Raw genomic sequence first — 19760 nt, 5'->3', positions numbered from 1 at the left:
TGTAAGTTGGAATTCGGTAATAAATTGTAGTGTGTGTTTTCCATATAATAAAAAGCGATTCATTATGTCAATGAATAGACGTTGAACAAGTAGACTTCTATAAATGTTGGTACAATAAGAGTTAGGGTGCGTTTAATAAAACTGAATGCTTCAGCACTGAATGATTCAGAGTTCTGAATGATTCAAAAGCTCTGAATGAGTATGGTTCTGAATGAAAATTCACTGTTTGTAAAGACTTCTGAATCAACACTTTGAATGACTTAAAATTACCATTTTAACCTTATGTACGATTTAATACTGAAAAAATGAAACTAATTTGATTTGTTCTCAACTCATTTTTTAGCGATATTTTAGACATACATAAACATATAAACGTTAAAGCTTATTGAAACAATTGAATAGTGAGTAATATAAATAAAACAACAGTATCCAACATATTTTCCTTTACATATGTACTAAATTTATTTTACCCAAGATTTTGACTTTCACATTCTAGTACAGTTTCCATCACACTTCAACTACCTATCCCATTTTTCTCCCCCATCTTCTCTCCACCATTCAACTCCTTCATCAGTCTTTTTTCATTTCATTCAATTTTTGGCCAACTTATCTCAAAGAAAAGGATAGCTAATTTTTTTTGTTGTATATTGAAAATTTTGGTCACTGTTATCGGCAAAGAAAGGGGGTAAAACCTCATGTTCTTGTATATGATTTTACTTCACCAATATCTTTGTATCACCTCATGTTCTTGTATATCATTTTATATTATCAATATCTTTGTATCTATTGACGAACGACGTTTGTTGTTGTATACTTTTGTTGTATTAGGTTATTTAGGGTTAAACATCATTATCTTAAGAGAGAAATGGGGGCATTTGGGGCAATTAAAAGATATTGAACGGTACAGAGAGGGTTTTGAAGGTAAATGGTTCAGAGCTTTTTAATTTCTCGTTCAGCAGCAACTTCCATTCAGAGGTAGGAACTAAACACACTGAATGCTGACCAATTCAGCAATCAGTGCTGAATGGTCCCATTCAGTGACAATCAAACACACCCTTAGTGGGAGTCCCGCTTTGTTGAAATGATTTTAATTAAAAAAAAAATTTGTGAGAAAAAATTCATGAATAATAGTTGTTATGTGTGTTCATATATGTTATCTCACTCACTTTCTTCGAGTGATATAAGACATAGTATGTGTTCATATATGATATCTCATACACCTTCTCCGAATGATAAAAGACGTAATAAGGAAAAAAATAGAAAAAAAAAATTTGAAGTTGCCTTATAAGGGACTCAAACTTTCTTTTTGTAATACCTCGTCCCACATAGATTTGTGTAAGAAAGTTTGAGTCCCTTATAAGGTAACTTCCATCCTTACCAGACAAAACACATTTTGGGGCAACAAGCACAACAGATCCCGTCAGAACTCTGCAGTTAAGCGTGCTCGAGCGGGAGTAGTATTAGGATGGGTGACACCCTAGAAAGACCTCGTGTGATCACCAAGAAAAATTCGTGCGCCTATGAACAAAGCGGACAATATAAATTTGTTGACGAGGACGTCAAGATTCTAAGTGGGGGAGTTTGTAATACCCCTTCCCACATAGATTTGTGTAAGAAAGTTTGAGTCCCCTATAAGGTAACCTCCATCATTACCAGACAGAACGCGTTTTGGGGCAACAAGCAGTTAAGCGTACTCGAGTGGGAGTAGTTCTAGGATGAGTGATCTCCTAGGAAGACCTCGTGTGATCACCAAGAAAAAGCCGTGCGCCTATGGGCAAAGCGGACAATATTATGGTCTCGGTAAGGAGGGTTGTTTCATACTATGTCAACCGCCTTTTTCAAGTGATGCATGCGTTTGGTTGCTGGGAAAAAAGGACCGTGAATAGTAAAAAAAGAAAAGAAAACGTTAATAGTAAAAAAAAAAGTTTCACTCATCTCTTTAATATGTAATAATATAAATATAATATAATAATATATGTAAAAATATAAAATAAATCATTCATTGGTTTGTAGTGAAGTGATACAACTGTTTTTCAGTTTTGAACACATAATACATGTATCATTTATAAGTTTTGTGAGCTTCTAAAGGTTTTATGAATGAACGGTCTACTTTAATAGCCAATATAGTTTCAAGCTCGAATTCACGGAACGTAAACGTAGCATATGATTCTTAATTCTTTACAACATTTTATTTATTTTCACAAATGGCAATCATTTAAGGCTAATCTTTATCTCTATTTGACTTTTTATATTTAATTTGACAAAATGATTAACTATTTGATCATCTCAAAGGTGCTATAATTCATTAATCATTGAAATTGAAATTGAAATTAATCTTCTATAGATTGACCTTTTTTATGTTACTATTATTCGCATTTGAACGAATTTGTATTTCATAACAATGAGATTGGCTCAAGAAGAACGTCTTAGATAGCTAGTCAACTGAGAAGATGTGTATATGACAAATGCACTATTCTAACATTTTTATGAATAATTTTTTTAGCGACATTTTTTATGAGAGTCGTTAAAGTATCAAAAAGAATTTACATAACAATTAATATTACTTTCAATATGACCATTATTAGATTGAACAATATTTTTATGTAACTTAATGATAGTTATAAAAGTTATCAGAAGATTTAATATATTAATTGAAGAATCTTTTTAAGGACTATTAATCAAAATGTTCATTTATTCAACTAACTATAAGGATTCGCCATAAAAAAATTGTTTTTGTCAAAATGACCTTGCAAGTTGCAAGGACATCTTGCGACTCTGCAAAAAGTTATTGCGCTTGTGCTTAACTAAGCACCACATCACTGCGACTTCAGTTGTAAACATGTTACCATTGCCAAGCGATCGTCCAAGTATGTTACTCCGAATCATGGAATTGATAGGCCAAAGTGTTAGATCTATCATTTGGTCATGAAGAGTTGTTTGACGGAGGGAACCAAATGTGTATTGAGCACTAAAGATCTTGGTTCTTGACAGCAAACTCGTCAGGAAATGCATCATTACTCGTTGAGTAGTGAAAACGTTGCCACCCGAAGATCGAACACTAAGGGCTCCACCCAATACCTCTAGTGTCCAATTGTAGGTGTTTTCGAAAAATTTAAAGGTTACGGTGTTGTCATCATTGAGCTTAAAATTGAAATAAAATAGCCGTATGAATGAGGGGTACATGTCTTTATAAATTGTTATGATGGAGAAACATCTTATCCCAATGAACTTCTCTTTGAGGCCGGGAAACTCAAGAATATTCACACCTCTTCCATCGAATATACTTCGACAGTTGATTGTTGCTACCGTTTTACTTGAATTTTTTTAGTGAAGAAGAAGAAGAAGAAGGATGTTGATGAATGAAAATTGGTCATGAGTGAGTCCCTCTAAATGCATCAGATGGGTAGTTTGAGGGTTCGGTTAGTGGATTAATTGAAGTTCAGTTGAATTTTGACCATGTTGGTAGCTGCAACTACTTCTGTCAGATCTCTATTCGCAAGTCGCAAGGTCCTGAAGTGCGACTGTGCGACTTGCAACAAAAGTTGCAACTACTTCTATCAAACATAAACATATATGACATAAACATAAACACAAACATAATGTAAGTAGTTCAGATTATCATTAGCATTCAAATAAAATTGATACATGTTATCACTTTTACATATATAGAATGCTAAACAAACAAAATATCTAACACTTTATTTGTAACTATAACATCCATACTTACCGCGGCCACAATATTGCTTGCTTTGCTCACAGGCGCACGGATTTTTTCTTGACGATAACACGATGCCTTCTCAGGAGGACACCCATCCTAGTACTACTCCTGCTCGAACACGCTTAACTGCATAGTTCTGACGGGATCTGCTGTGCTTGTTGCACCAAAAGGCGTTGTGTCTCATAAGGATGAGAGTTACTTTATAAGTGACTCAAACTTACAAATTCTATTCGATGTGGGACGAGTTATTACAAACTCCCCCACTTAGAATCTTGACGTCCTCGTCAGGCCGAAACAAATCGATACCCAAGACCCATACCTCAGGAGATGCACGAGCCGAGTACCCGTCACACCCCGAGAGGCTATAGTTCTGATACCATCTATAACATCCCTCCCTATCGCGACCACAATATTGTCTGCTTTGTCTACAAGCGCACGACTTTTTCTTGGCGACCACACGAGGCCTTCTCAGGAGGTCACCCATCCTAGTACTACTCCCTCTCAATAACGCTTAACTGCAGAGTTTGGGCAAGATTTGTTGTGATTGTAGCCCCAAAACGTGTTGTGTCTGATAAGGATGATAGTTACCTTATAAGGGACTCAAACATACAAATTTTATTTGATGTGGGACGGGTTATTATAGTTGCTACCATAAAAAATTTGTTTATAACACCCGTAACACCTTGATGGAGCATTGCCTTTGTCGGTTATAAAATTAGAACTTCATGACACACACACACACACATACATACATACATACATACATACATACATACATACACATACATACATACATACATACATACATACATACATACATACATATATATATATATATATATATATATATATATATATATATATATATATTACAAGATTTTAAAACAACGCATCAACTTCAATAAATTAATTTAGTTTTAAGGGTAAGTGATCTTACTGAACCTCTTTAAGATCCCGATGATCCACCATTTGTTGCAAAATCTTATCATCCAGACTTAACGCATTCACATTTTCCCTTGGTACCCCAGCCGCCTCGGTAAATGACGAAAATAACAACTTGGGAAACCACCCTTTTCACTTTTCTATCATATATTTCCTCTTTAGTGATTCTAGTTTCATCGAATTGTAAGTATACACTGGATAATTTCAAGTATTTCTTACTTAAACTTAAAAGATTATATATAAACTGTTGGTGGATATTATGGTAATAAGTACGTCACAACGGTGGAATGTTTTGAATACCTTAGTGGATTCTTATGGGTGTCTCATATATCACAAGAAAAGCCATCAATTCACCATGTGAATTTTAACCAATGAAGAGTGGAGTAACATCAAGCCAAGTGCATATCTATAGAATTCTCCGCCAACTGCTTCAATACGAGGGACGGTAAAAATGGCTAACTGATTTAATAACAAACCTTTACATGGTTGCTCTATTATCATTCACGTACCAATGAAAAAGATACGTTTTTCCACAATCTCGATCATAATGTTAACTACGCTCCGTCATATATGGCCACAGAAACACCCAATGTTGTGTTTTTAAACAAACCATTTCACAACTTCTGAAAAGCTGCTTCCGACCAACATTGGGTGTCCTATTATAATACAGGACGGAGAGTACTTAGCAGTATGATTGAGATTGCGGAAAGATGTATCTCTATTTTTACTAATGGATTGATAATGAAGCACACAAGATGAAGGTTTTTTAATGAATCAGTTAGCCACTTTAACATGCCATCGAAGCAGTCAGAGGAGAATTCTATAAATATGCACTTAGCTCGATGTTACCCCACCTTCCCATAACTCGGAGTCACGTGATGTACCTAAGGGATGTTGTATAATTGAAGACATACACAAAATCCATTCAACTATCAAAACATTCCACCGTTATGACTTACTTATTACCATCATATCTACCAACATTGTATATAAATATTTTTTAAGTTTAAGTTCAAGACACAGGTACTTGAAATTATCCAGTGCACACTTATAATTCGAAGAAACTGGCACCACAGAAGAGGAAACAAATGGTGGATCATCAGGAGCTTAAAAGTACTTGAAATTATCCAATGTACACTTATAAATCGTCATCTACCGAGGCAGTTGGGCAATCGAGGAAAAAGGTTGATTTGGTGAACGGGGGTGATAAGATCTTGCAACAAATGGTGGATCATCAGGAGCTTAAAGAGCATCTGACAACAACATCAATTACCCTGAATATAATGTAGATGATCGATAATCTTGAAAACTCAAGACTCAGTTGATGATCCGTTTTAAGCTTGTGAAACATATTTTTTTTCCTTTTTGCTTAGTAAAATCAGTAATTGTTGTTGGTTAGTGGTGAGACTGTTCGAAGTAAGTCGTAAGGTCAGACTGTATGACCTGCGAACCTTGCTACTAGTGTTAGATCATTAGTCAAACATCTTAATTCAAAGTCGCAAAGTCAGATTATCTCACCTGCGAACCTTGCGACTAGTGTTAGATCATTAATCACATAGGTTGATTTACAATCGCAATGTGAGATTGTCTGACATGTGAACCTTGTGACTTGATTCAAACAGTTGTCTTCAATATGATGATACACACATATATGTGTATCTTATATTAGAGGTAGTGATGAAACTGAAAGTGTTGATTGGTGTGGTTATGGTGATTATGCGGTTTGTGATAAAGATGGTGATGCTGAAATAGACTGTTGGTACTACATATTGACGTTGGTGGTGGTGAACGATGTCGGTGCTTTGTGTGGTGGTATAGACTGTTGGTTGTGATGGTCGTATAGACTGTTGGTGGTGATTATGCAGTTGGTTTTGATGAACATTGGTGGTGATGTTAGTGCTAATGAACGATGTTGGTGATGGGTGTATATATGCAGGTTTAACGGTGAAACTCGTGAAGGTGGTGAGTGATTGGTGATGTTGAAGGCGGTAAGTCGTGAAGGTCGAAGTAATTTATGACAACCCGGAAATTTTCGACTAAATTTAAACCTAACTTTTATATAAATTCGACAATTCACGAACCATTATTTGTAAATAATTATGTATTAATATTAATTTGTTATATTAATATTATTATTATCACTCATCATTATCATTTACAAGTATTATTATTACAACTATTACTAATGTTATTATTATTAATAATTATTAATAACATTAATATTATTAGTATTATCACTTTTATTAAAAGTGATAAGATTATTAGTAATATCATTAACATAATCTATATCATTATTATTATTATTAGTATTATCACTATTACTAAAATTATTAAAATTATTATTAATATCATTAGTATATTAATACTATCATTATTAATAATAATTCTATTATTAACATTATTAGTTATTATTATCAAAAATTATTATTATTGAGATCATTTTGATTATTAGTATATTATTTTTACTATTACAAATAATATTATCAGTATTATTATTTATATTATTATTAGTAATATTTTGATATTATTATTATTATTATTATTATTATTATTATTATTAATTCTATTATTAAGAGTATTTCTATTTTATTATTAATATTAATTATTAATAAATTAGGTAACTGTTTTTTATTTTTTTTATTTTTCCATGATCTGCTTTTATATTTTTTAAAATCCATCGTTATCAGTTTTTTTTATTTTTTTTAAATCCATGATTCTGCTTTCTAATTTTTTATAAATCACGATCCAGCTTTTTATTTATTTACTTATTTATTTTACTGATATATTTTTAATCTGCTACTGGTTTTTAATTTGTATTTGTCGACCACATTCATTAAACAAACATATGTACAGCTTCAATCATTCATCATTATCGTGTATATATGTTACTTACTGCAATTCATGAATCAAAACAGAAAAAATATATATTTTTTAAAAAAACCATCGACCTCTGTTCTTGTATCTTTTTAGCCAAATCTCGATTTCGTTTTTAATTACAAAATCTTTAAATGCAGTCTTGTTAGTAATCTTTCACTCAATCTTTCTGCAAAAACTCGGCTTTCAATTCTTTAAAACGAGTGTGAATTTTGAAGTCAAAGTTTCAAATTCAAAAGTCAAACGTTTTGTTCTTCACAAAATTCGAATTCGATTTTGTGTTTCAAGTTGAATTAATTGCTCAAAAAGTTTATATGGACGATTTAAAAACTATTTCATGTTGTAATCTTTATCCAAAACGTCCTCGAAAATCAAGAACCAATTTATTTATTTTTGTAAACAGCGACGGTACCAACAGGCCTTTTTATTTCATTTTTTTTCTTTTTTTCTTTTTTTTTTCTTTCCTATTATTGAAAACAATTAAAAATGATTAGTCTAATTATATTTGAGAATCTAAAACTTTGATTAAATGAACTCTGGTCGATCAAGCATTTGAAGAAGAAGAAGAAAGGAATTAAAACAGAAAACTAGTTAAATAAATTTGGTATTCGTTTAATATCAGAAAAGTAGCAACAGCGGAGTGGAGTGTGGTGTTAGTGGGTGAGCGAGAGGTCACGGGTTCGAGTCCCATCTTGGGCATTTTAAAAAAAAGCATATTAAGGTAGTTTTTATTTCTAATATTATTATTATTATTATTATTATTATTATTATTATTATTATTATTGTTATTATTGTTATTATTATTATTATTATTATTATTATTATTATTATTATTATTATTATTATTATTATTATTATTATTATTAATTATTGTTATTATTACAAGTATCATAATCATCATTATTATTATTATTATCATTATAAGTATTATTATTAGTATCATTAAGATTATTATTATTATTATTAAAACTACCATTATTATCATTTTAAATATTATTATCATTATTATGATTATTATTATTATTATTATTATTATTATTATTATTATTATTATTATTATTATTATTATTATTATTATTATTATTATTATTATGAAAACAAAACAACATATTATTATTTTCATAAATATTAGTATTAGTATCATTTCCTAAATATTATTATTATTATTATTATCATAAATACTATTATTAATATTATCACTATTATTATTAGTATGATTATTACTATTGTTATTATTAAAAAGTATTATCATTATTATTATTACTAATATGATTATCTTTATTAGTATTCTTATTATTATTAAAAAGTATTATCATTATTATCATTTTTACAAAATTATTATTTTTGCTATCATCAAAACTATATTATTATTATTATTATTATTATTATTATTATTATTATTATTATTATTATTATTATTATTATTATTATTATTATATTATTTTTTTTTTTAAAAAAAAACCTTATTATGACTATTATCATTTTTACTACTAGTATTATTATTGTTATTACAAAATAATACAACTCTTTATTCACTATCATTATTAAAGTCATTTTATTAAACAAATACTTATACATAGAATATATATATATATATATATATATATATATATATATATATATATATATATATATATATATATATATATAACAAGTGAAATAATATATATAAACTTATTCGATTACAAGTATATGTGTTAATATATATACTTAATATATGTTCGTGATTTCGAGGACAACTCTGCACTTGTTCAGTGCCATCATACAAACTATCGTATCGTATCGTGAGTTTTCATAACTCCCTTTTTATATATATTTTTGGGCTGAGAATACATGCGCAACTTTTATAACTGTTTTACACGTTAGACACAAGTACCAACTATTAAACTGTGCTATATCTGGCTTTGTCCTGCAAGTCCCCACTGTGATATTTTTAATTGCTTTTACATAACGCATTCTTAATTATTGGGGGTAGGCTTATCGGGAGTAACGTCCCCGATACATTTTCCCAAGTCATTGTATTACTTAATAATGATTCAAACCGACAAGGACAGTACAACTTGTCACGGGGCAAACTTCGAAACTGTTTAGTCTAAATATCACAAACTTGGCACTACTTTTAGATCCCTGCGAGATCTACTTTTATAAATAAAAATCTTGTGGTCTACATCTATTACTGAAATTATTATTTATGACAAACCTATGAACTCACTCAATCTCGTGTTGACTTTTTAAGCATGTTTATTCTCAGGTACTTAAATATTGCTTCCGCTGTATATCTGCTGCTTTGAATGATGATCGCTTGCCATGATTGGAGTCTTCATGCATTACTTATCGATTCATTTAAAAACATTTAATGCTTTAAATACAATGTAATCTATTTATCTTCCACTGCAAAACTCAATAAAACGTCTCATATAGAGTCGTTCTCATTTATACAACTGTGATTTGATATAATTAGTCACAAATACCCCAGGCCCTATTTGAGGGTGTGACAGAAATGGTATCAGAGCAGTTTTGTTGTAGAGAACCAGGATTGTATTTTAAGTGTGTCTTATACAATTAGGTACCTTAGCAATGTAGGACTACAACTTTCTTTGACCATAGTGCCTTTAATTATTGCCTTTAATTGTTAAATGCTACAATATACCTTAGAAACTATGCTTATTAAATTCTTTAATCTTCATTAGAATGCCGAGCTAATCTAAGAACTCTGCTCACTCTCCTAAGTACTATCCAATTCCGCCACCACATTTAAATGCGACACCATGATTTCTGAAATTCTCGACATTCCTTTGCCATCTATCATGGTTTTGTGTATTACATACGTATTACATGAAATGTTAACCATGATTCTTGAAATCTCTACTATTCATATTCATTACTTTCAAAATCTTTGCTTTCTCGTTATTTTTTATCATTGAATTTTCTTGACGGATGGCGTCTACGAAACTCTAGAATGGAAGGGTTTGAATTACCGATTTAAAGGATCCTATAGCTCAAGCCCCTAGACCTGAATAGGCCATTACGAATTGTAAGTCTTTAATCGAAAGATTATCAGATTACATACTTATCATTTTATTATCTTGACACGTCATACCGCCATTATTGCATTAATGGAGTATAGACACATCATATCTTATCATATCTATCCCAATAGACTTTGTCTAACACTTTTCCTAAATTTCCTCCGTAAATTACGGAAATCTTTTTGCTACATATACGTATTCAAGGAGACGAATATATCATTCAGTATTCAACACCCACTCGTATTAAAAACCCTAATTCCAATCACATAAGATATATTTCTCACTTGATTCCTCGAACTCCTCGAGCTCCAATGGCAGCGTAACCGGAACAAATGAACCAATTAGCCTTCTTCTATTTTGGATGAATTGGGGATGGGTTCGTAGTCTACTTAATCAATGGAGAAGTGAAGAAGGTGATCCTTTTCACCCACTACATTGCCCTATTGGCGAAGAACCTGAAGCACTTACCGGCGAACCAATCCGGAACACCATTTTCACCCTCATTTCCAGGATATCCCGTCACGAATATATAATATCTAGATTTCTAGATCTTATTCATCCCTTTGTCCGAACCTCCAATCATCCCGGTGTAATAAAGGAAGTCAACGAGCTTCGCGCTCGAATAGTGGCTCTGGAGAATATGATGCAAAATCTAAGAGCATCAGCAGCACCAGCAGCATAACCAACACCACCAGTACCATCAACATCACCACCAACAGCATCAACTTCATCAACAACAACATCGGCATCTCACTTACTACCTCAAACATCAACATCATACATCCCATAGATACTAAGGAATATTAGTAATAATGAGTTAAGATGTATTAACTCATTCTTCCTGAAGAATTATATATGTATACTTTATATATATATGTGGTTCGAAATAATAATAAATCTTTTCGTACTAAGCTATTACGTGTGAATCTTAACTAGTATGTACTACTTGGTTAATTCATATCACTAATACGCTATGATGTACATCTTTCGTTAATGACTTAACAATCGTTAATCACTGCTTCAGCACAATAAACTCCATTTCATAATAAACCAAGTGTATTATTCAAACACATGTTTGATTTTACACTTCTATTTTCGATGTACTCGAAACTTTCTAGAAAACATAATTCGTGCCTTGTGAATTTCACAAGAATTCCACGAACACCAACATCATATACCGAGGTATATCAATAACAATGAACGATAAAGTATTGATTCATAACTTCATTAAAGAAATATTCTGCGATGATTATGTAATCTCAAGTTTTGGAGATTATCTATTCTCATTTCAACCTTAAATCAAATGAGTTTAATATTATATTAACTCATTAAATCTATATTATATATGAAGAATACATATATGAACGTATATCTTCATAAAGATTGTAATTAAAAATCCTTTTGTACAAACTGTTAATTGTGAAAATATTTTAACGGGTAGGTAATACCCTAGAAATATTTAAATTTCACATTAATATATTACACTGTACATCCTTCAATTTCGATTCAACAGTCGTTAACTATCCTATTCAACTCCGCAGATATACGTATCCGTTCACCGAAGAACAACCATTTTCAGTCAAATTCAATTTCATATTTGAATTTTGACCGGTCATAATTCAAGTCAAGATTGCCACTTGATTTCATCTTAAACATCCTTTATATCTTGACAATTACAATCAGCGTTTAATCATCTAAAAATAAAATTTCTTGAAACCACCTCGGATTGATAACCGATGATTCAGATATGGTAGCATTAAATGCAGAGGAAACAACAAAATTGTAGATGGTTTAAATGGCCAAAAGTTGATGATAAAAAAAATGGAGTGTTGGGAACGCTCGATAGAAAATTTGGTACTGAAAAATAGATTGAGCAAACCATGAAGGAGGCTGTGGACAATTCACAAAGACTAAACCTGCCTTCAAAGAATCCAAATGATTCAGTATCTGCTGAAGTCATTAACAAATACCTTGCTTCTGACTCTAAACCTTTACGGACAAATCTTTTTTTTATCATCCTTCGATATTAGAAATTCTAAGATATCATTGTAGTGACCCGAACTTTTCTATGTTTATATATATTAAATGAAATTGATATTTACATAATTAAGTGTTTCCAACATGTTAAGCAATCAAACTTGTTAAGACTTGATTAATTGAAATAGGTTTCATATAGACAATTGACCACCCAAGTTGACCGGTAATTCACGAACGTTAAAACTTGTAAAAACTATATGATAAAATATATATGATTATATATATAGTTAACATGATATTATGATAAGTAATTATCTCATTAGGTATTTTAACAACGAGTTATATACATAAAATTGAGTTTATTAAATTAAGAAACTCGAAACGATATATATAACGATTATCGTTATAACAACGTCTTACTAAATACATATAAATCATATTAAGATATTGATACACTATGTTTAATCATGATAAATGATAAGTAAACATGTCATTAAGTGTATCAACAATGAACTACATATGTAAAAACAAGACTACTAACTTAATGATTTCAAAACGAGACATATATGTAACGATTATCATTGTAACAACATTTAACTGTATATATATCATACTAAGATATATTAATATATCATAATATCATGATAATGTAATAATTTAACATCTCTTTAGATATAATAAACAATGGGTTAACAACATTTTACAAGATCGTTAATCTAAAGGTTTCAAAACAACATTTACATGTAACGACTAACGATGACTTAACGACTCAGTTAAAATGTATATACATGTAGCGTTTTAATATGTATTCATACACTTTTGAAAGACTTCAATACACTTATCAAAATACTTCTACTTAACAAAAATTCTTACAATTACATCCTCGTTCAGTTTCATCAACAATTCTACTCGTATGCACCCGTATTCGTACTCGTACAATACACAGCTTTTAGATGTATGTACTATTGGTATATACACTCCAATGATCAGCTCTTAGCAGCCTATGTGAGTCACCTAACACATGTGGGAACCATCATTTGGCAACTAGCATGAGATATCTCATAAAATTACAAAAATATTAGTAATCATTCATGAATTATTTACATGTAAACAAAATTACACATCCTTTATATCTAATCCATATACCAACGACCAAAAACACCTACAAACACTTTCATTCTTCAATTTTCTTCATCTAATTGATCTCTTTCAAGTTCTATCTTCAAGTTCTAAGTGTTCTTCATAAATTCTATAAGTTCTAGTTTAAAAAAATCAAGAATACTTCTAAGTTTGCTAGCTTACTTCCAATCTTGTAAAGTGATCATCCAACCTCAAGAAATCTTTCTTATTTATAGTAAGATATCTTTCTAATACAAGGTAATACTCATATTCAAACTTTGATTCAATTTCTATAACTATAACAATCTTATTTCGAGTGGAAATCTTACTTGAACTTGTTTTCTTGTCACGATTCTGCTTCAAGAACTTTCAAGCCATCCAAGGATCCTTTGAAGCTAGATCTATTTTTCTCATTTCCAGTAGGTTTATCCACAAAACCTGAGGTAGTAATGATGTTCATAACATCATTCGATTCATATATATAAAACTACCTTATTCGAAGGTTTAAACTTGAAATCACTAGAACATAGTTTAGTTAATTCTAAACTTGTTCGCAAACAAAAGTTAATCCTTATAAGTTGACTTTTAAAATTAACTAAATACATGTTCTATATCTATATGATATGCTAACTTAATGATTTAAAACCTGGAAATACGAAAAACACCGTAAAACCGGACATACGCCGTCGTAGTAACACCGCGGGCTGTTTTGGGTTTGATAATTAAAAACTATGATAAACTTTGATTAAAAAGTTGTTCTTCTGGAAAAATGATTTTTCTTATGAACATGAAACTATATCAAAAAATCATGGTTAAACTCAAAATGGAAGTATGTTTTTCAAAATGGTCATCAAGACGTCGTTCTATCGACTGAAATGACTACCTTTACAAAAACGACTTGTAACCTGTATTTCCGACTATAAACTTATACTTTTTCTGTTTAGATTCATAAACTTAAGTTCAAAATAAAACCATAACAACTTAAAACACTCAAAACGGATTTAAAACGAAGAAGTTATGGGTAAAACAAGATTGGATATTTTTGCTTGTTGTAGCTACGTGAAAATTGGTAACAAATTTATATTAATCATATCCTAGCTAACTTATAGTGTATTATACATGTATTCTAATATATTATGTAATCTTGGGATACCATAGATACGTATGTAAATGTTTTGACATATCATATCGACCCATATATATATATATATATATATATATATTATTTGGAACAACCATAGACACTCTATATGTAGTAATGTTGGAGTTAGCTATACAGGGTTGAGGTTGATTCCAAAAATATATATACTTTGAGTTGTGATCTAGCCTGAGATGTGTATACACTGGGTCGTGGATTGATTCAAGATAATATATATCGATTTATTTCTGTACATCTAATTGTGGACAACTAGTTGTAGGTTACTAACGAAGACAGCTGACTTAATAAACTTAAAACATTAAAATGTATTAAAAATGTTGTAAATATATTTTGAACATACTTTGATATATATGTACATATTTGTTATAGGTTCGTGAATCGACCAGTGGCCAAGTCTTACTTCCCGACGAAGTAAAAATCTGTGAAAGTGAGTTATAGTCCCACTTTTAAAATCTAATATTTTGGGATGAGAATACATGCAGTTTTATAAATGTTTTTAAGAAATAGACACAAGTAATTGAAACTACATTATATGGGTGAATGATCGAAGCCGAATATGCCCCTTTTGCTTGGTAACCTAAGAATTAGTAAACCGATCTACTAATTAACGCGAATCCTAAAGATAGATCTATTGGGCCTAACGAACCCCATCCAAAGTACCGGATGCTTTAGTACTTCGAATTCCTTTTTATCATGTCCGAAGGATTTCCCGGAATGATAGGGGATATTCTTATATGCATCTTGTTAATGTCGGTTACCAGGTGTTCACCATATGAATGAATTTTATCTCTATGTATGGAATGTATATTGAAATATGAAATCTTGTGGTCTATTATTATGATTTGATAACATATAGGTTAAACCTATACCTCACCAACATTTTTGTTGACGTTTTAAGCATGTTTATTCTCAGGTGATTATTAAGAGCTTCCGCTGTTGCATACTAAAATAAGGACAAGATTTGGAGTCCATGCTTGTATGATATTATGTAAAAACTGCATTCAAGAAACTTATTTTTGATGTAATATATTCTTATTGTAAACCGTTATGTAATGGTCGTGTGTAAACGGTATATTTTAGATTATCATTATTTGATAATCTACGTAATGCTTTTTAAATCTTTATCGATAAAATAAAGGTTATGGTTGTTTTAAAAATAAATGCAGTATTTGAAAAACGTCTCATATAGAGGTCAAAACCTCGCAACGAAATCAATTAATATGGAACGTTTATAATCAATATGAACGGGACATTTCAATCATCGTATCTTTCATTATAAATATCCTCGCTATTTCTAAAGATATTTTCATAACTATTCTTATATGAGATTATTTATCTCTTCGTGCTATCCGTATTACATCATAAAAGAAACTGTTTTAGTTTCTATTCTTCTGTAAAATTTGAGTTTAAATTATGAATGATTTCTGGAGAAGTGTTGGGAATTGAAGCATGAGTTAGTATAATATAATGACGTCAGGCCAACGTGGTTATATTACAGTAAGTCATGCTGAGTTTTTAATGGAACATGATAAAGGTTCACAGATCATACCCTCATCATGAACCATGTTACATACCTCTTTCATTCTATTTAACCTCTAAACATATCAAGAAAATATTCTTCTTGATGATTCGGTCATTTTTGGATATTCTGGTAATTTGACAAATCAAATCGTGCTATTACCTTTCCTTTCTGCTTTGTATATTATGATCATTCAAAACTCCATACCTACGAATTCTGGACCATTATTCGCTTGACTTGAAGTCGGGAAGGAAAAACAAAAGCATGGAGCTCCTAAATATAAAGGAAAATATAAGCCTGACAACAACACATAAATTACAAACCGTGTATATCAATACGTATTGCAACGTAAAGACACGAGAGAACTAAAAACACAATAAAACCAAGAGCATAGTAGAAGTAAACCGACTTTTCTGGCGACAGTTGAAAAAGAAGCACGATAGATATAAAAGTCAGGACTATATCCAGAATTAGAACTGGATGAAGCATATTGACAAATCTTTTGGAAGTACGAATCGAGAAAGAAAGTATAGAAGTGGTGAAGATAATAAAATGGAAGAAGCTAATTTATAGCAAAATTTCAGACACAGCAATCCAGGCAATTCACCGCATTTAATTAAAGAAAATCTCAAATTCCTTAATTACCGGAGAATCGAATCTTATAAAGATTACGAAGATTTTTTTAAATCCCTTGAATTCCGGAAATCAACTTTAACCATATCGAAAGTTAAGGCGAATATTTAATTTCCTCATTTCAATATTTTACGATAGCTTCGTTTATATTCTTTCTGTAATCGAATCGTTTCATCCATATTACCATATGTTGATAAAACTCTATTTTTAACTCATATTCACCAACCCCGATGAACTTTATATGTATCGACAACATCCATATTTCCTAAAATGTAACAATGACTCGGGAACCTCTAAACCACTAGGTTTTTCTAAACCATTATGGAAAACGACGGCTTGTATTAGAGGAATACCATATATTCCTAGAAAATTAGGAAAACGAACCAAGTCCGAAGAAGAAGAAACCAGTGATTCAGATTAGAGGGTTGTAATCATGTTGTGTATTATATGTATTGTAGTGTACTTGTACTTTTATGTTCTATATAAAAATTGCTTGTATTGTTTATTAATTATCTTTTACGAATCTAATCCTTGTCTATTTTACAGTATAAAAACAAAATGGACTTTAAGGGTAGACAACCAAATATTTTAGAAGACCTACCAGAAGATATGATTGAGGAAATCTTGTCTAGAGTCGGTCAGAATTCATCAACACATTTAGTTATGGCGAAATTAACTTGTCAAACATTTGAAAGACTTTCCAGAAATGCCTTAGTTTATAAAAGGCTTTCCTTAGATAGGTGGGGTATATCACATTGGGGAGACCGTAAGTTACGCCATGTTTTCTATAAAGCATTAAATGCGGGGAACCCAAATGCAATTTTATGCTACAGGTTAAGAACCTATTTTGACTCAACATATCCCAACATAGGATTTCGTGAATTAGAAAGAGCTTCTAACATGCAACATAAAGAAGCATGTTATGCTTACGGTTTAGTGATGTTCGCTTCTTACTAAAGTGAGAAAAAGAACATCGAATTGCAGCTTTTAAAAAAAACCTTCCCACAAGTGACGGATTCAGTAGTTGGGGTGAGAAACAAGGTTTTTAGATTATTACGGGGTTGTTGGACATTACAAAACCCTCGTCCTTTTGACGACATTACAACATGCTGTCTAGCCAATGGTCATAACGGTTATTTTCTACAAGACCAAGGATGGGAAGTCGTCTTAGTAAAACCAGAATGCATGACTTGTTTCTGGACTTATGAATTACGTATCTTTATTTCCTTTGCTGAACAACTTGAGTATTAACTAGATTTATCTTCAAAACTGTCCTGTATCAAAGTTTACTATATTTCATGTTATATGTAATATAGCGATGTTGTAAGTTTGAAGAATATTTATATGTGATATATTATTATAATCAGTTTTTTATATGGAATTGTAGTAGTTGAATTTTATATTAACTACTAAGTATGAACTTAACGGGTAGGTAGTACCCGAATTTAAACTTATAAAACTCTAATATGAAGAAAAAGCTTTTATAAATGAGTTCATATTATGCTACGAAATACTATTGACTACTCTTAATATTCTATATGATTAACTCAATTCAGTTGGCTATTTTGAAGGAAATGGCACCGACTACTCGACACACCATGAATATGAGCTAAGAGGAATTTTGTACCTTTCTTGCTGCAAACATAGCCACAGTACAGGCTGCGCTACATACCAACAATAACTCTGAATCAAGCAATGCAGCTAACGGCGCAAGAAATTGTGTAGGATGCTCCTACAAAGAATTCACTGCCTGCAAACCTTTGGAATTTGATGGAATCGAAGGACGAATTGGATTGAAACGGTGGAACGAGAAAGTCGAATCGATGTTTGCCATAAGTAAGTGTACTGAAGAGGACAAAGTTAAGTACGCTACGCATACCTTCACAGGTACTACGTTAACGTGATGGAACACCTATCTTGAACAGGTAGGACAAAATGTTGCTTACGCACTACCGTGGTCGGTATTCAAGCAATTGATGAACGAGCAGTACCGTCTTAGAAACGAAGTCAATAAACTCAAGGCAGGACTTAGAAAGTTACAAACACAAGGGTTCGACGTTACCACATATGAACGAAGATTCACAGAGTTGTGTCTATTGTGTCCGGGAGCATTCGAAGATGAAGAAGAGAAGATCGACGCGTTTGTAAAAGGGTTACCAGTAAGGATTCAAGAAGATGTGAGTTCACACGAGCCCGCTTCTATACAGAAGGCAAGTCGAATGGCTCATAGACTCATTAATCAGATTGAGGGAAAAATTAAAGAGCAGGCGGCCGAAGAAGCCAACACGAAACAACTCAAGAGAAAGTGGGAGGAAAACAGTGACAAGAGTCCCCAGTACAACAACAACAACAATTACAACCACAATCGCAACAACTATCCCAACAACCGCAACAACAATCACAACAATAACCGCAATCCAAACAATAACTACAACAAACATCCCAACAACAACAACTACTACAACAACCGTTTCAACAACAATAACAACAACCTCAATAACAACAACGACAACAAAAACCAAAAACAGCCATGTCATAGGTGTGAAGAAAATCATCAGGGGTTTTGCACGACATTTTGCAATAGGTGTAAAAGAAATGGTCATAGCGCGACAAAGTGTGAGGTCTACGGACCAAAGTTTAACAGAACTAAAGGAACAAATAATGTCGGAACAAGTAATGCAGAAACGAATAGTGTCGGAGCAAGTAATACCAACGCTGTTTGTTATAAATGTGGAAAACCGGGCCACATTATTAGAAATTGCCCGAATCAGGGGAATACTAATGGGCAGG

Source organism: Rutidosis leptorrhynchoides, chromosome 11 (genome assembly GCF_046630445.1).
Source record: "Rutidosis leptorrhynchoides isolate AG116_Rl617_1_P2 chromosome 11, CSIRO_AGI_Rlap_v1, whole genome shotgun sequence".
NCBI lineage: Eukaryota > Viridiplantae > Streptophyta > Magnoliopsida > Asterales > Asteraceae > Rutidosis > Rutidosis leptorrhynchoides.
Note: the sequence above shows the minus strand (reverse complement) of the source record.